The sequence below is a fragment of the Schistocerca gregaria genome, unplaced genomic scaffold (assembly GCF_023897955.1).
Source record: "Schistocerca gregaria isolate iqSchGreg1 unplaced genomic scaffold, iqSchGreg1.2 ptg001034l, whole genome shotgun sequence".
NCBI lineage: Eukaryota > Metazoa > Arthropoda > Insecta > Orthoptera > Acrididae > Schistocerca > Schistocerca gregaria.
The window spans coordinates 10,001-11,949 of record NW_026062382.1 but is presented as its reverse complement, the minus strand read 5'-3'; positions in this window follow the sequence as shown (position 1 = coordinate 11,949).

Below are 1,949 nucleotides of genomic sequence, written 5' to 3'. Positions count from 1 at the left end.
AGCATGTGCCACATTATGTCACTCAGTACGTAACGACGGATGATCAGTGTGGGTTACGCGTACATCAGCGGACAGTCCACACAGGCCGTACCACAACGTACACTGACTGCATCGACAACCGAATGCAACTGAACAGCTGCAAGGCTCATTTCACAAACAAACGCCTGACCGACCAGCTTGGAAGGGCAGGAGGGGAGGGCGATATTCGTTCTGTAGCGGTACACCCTTCCAGTGGTTAGCGGGACTGTGTAGAAAGTACGCAACACTCGAAAGACCTTTATGTGAGGGTACGCACCATGGCATCAAGAAATACACATGACACCAGAGGATCCAAGCAGTGAACTATGTTCAGAGGGTTGCTGTTAGGCAAAGCTACATTCCTGTGACGTTACATGTGACAGTTAAGGTGCAGTGTAAGTTAGGTTAAGGTGCAGTGTAAGTTAGGTTAAGGTGCAGTGTAAGTTAGGTTAAGGTGCAGTGTAAGTTAGGTTAAGGTGCAGTGTAAGTTAGGTTAAGGTGCAGTGTAAGTTAGGTTAAGGTGCAGTGTAAGTTAGGTTAAGGTGCAGTGTAAGTTAGGTTAAGGTGCAGTGTAAGTTAGGTTAAGGTGCAGTGTAAGTTAGGTTAAGGTGCAGTGTAACTTAGGTTAAGGTGCAGTGTAAGTTAGGTTAAGGTGCAGTGTAACTTAGGTTAAGGTGCAGTGTAACTTAGGTTAAGGTGCAGTGTAACTTAGGTTAAGGTGCAGTGTAACTTAGGTTAAGGTGCAGTGTAACTTAGGTTAAGGTGCAGTGTAACTTAGGTTAAGGTGCAGTGTAAGTTAGGTTAAGGTGCAGTGTAACTTAGGTTAAGGTGCAGTGTAACTTAGGTTAAGGTGCAGTGTAAGTTAGGTTAAGGTGCAGTGTAACTTAGGTTAAGGTGCAGTGTAAGTTAGGTTAAGGTGCAGCGTAACTTAGGTTAAGGTGCAGCGTAACTTAGGTTAAGGTGCAGCGTAACTTAGGTTAAGGTGCAGCGTAACTTAGGTTAAGGTGCAGCGTAACTTAGGTTAAGGTGCAGCGTAACTTAGGTTAAGGTGCAGCGTAACTTAGGTTAAGGTGCAGCGTGGGTTAGGTTAGGGGCCAACGTGGGTTAGGTTAGGGGCCAACGTGGGTTAGGTTAGGGGCCAACGTGGGTTAGGTTAGGGGCCAACGTGGGTTAGGTTAGGGGCCAACGTGGGTTAGGTTAGGGGCCAACGTGGGTTAGGTTAGGGGCCAACGTGGGTTAGGTTAGGGGCCAACGTGGGTTAGGTTAGGGGCCAACGTGGGTTAGGTTAGGGGCCAACGTGGGTTAGGTTAGGGGCCAACGTGGGTTAGGTTAGGGGCCAACGTGGGTTAGGTTAGGGGCCAACGTGGGTTAGGTTAGGGGCCAACGTGGGTTAGGTTAGGGGCCAACGTGGGTTAGGTTAAGGGCCAACGTGGGTTAGGTTAAGGGCCAACGTGGGTTAGGTTAAGGGCCAACGTGGGTTAGGTTAAGGGCCAACGTGGGTTAGGTTAAGGGCCAACGTGGGTTAGGTTAAGGGCCAACGTGGGTTAGGTTAAGGGCCAACGTGGGTTAGGTTAAGGGCCAACGTGGGTTAGGTTAAGGGCCAACGTGGGTTAGGTTAAGGGCCAACGTGGGTTAGGTTAAGGGCCAACGTGGGTTAGGTTGCCAGAGATGTGTCAAATCAGGATGTACGTTTGGCTGGTGTCAGGTGGTGGGTTGGTTCGATGCCTTTATAAGGGGTGTGGCCAAAGGGTATTTTATTACTTGTACCTTTTGTGTTGTGGCGTGGCGTTGCGTCCTGTGTTGATACTGGGTGGACCACTGTGGGTGTTGCTGGCTGATTTGAGCTGCGTTGTTTGCGGGTGATGTGAGACATTCTGTCTTATTAGTGGACGTGACGTTCCTCTTGTCGTTGTTTGGATAGTGTCCTGTGG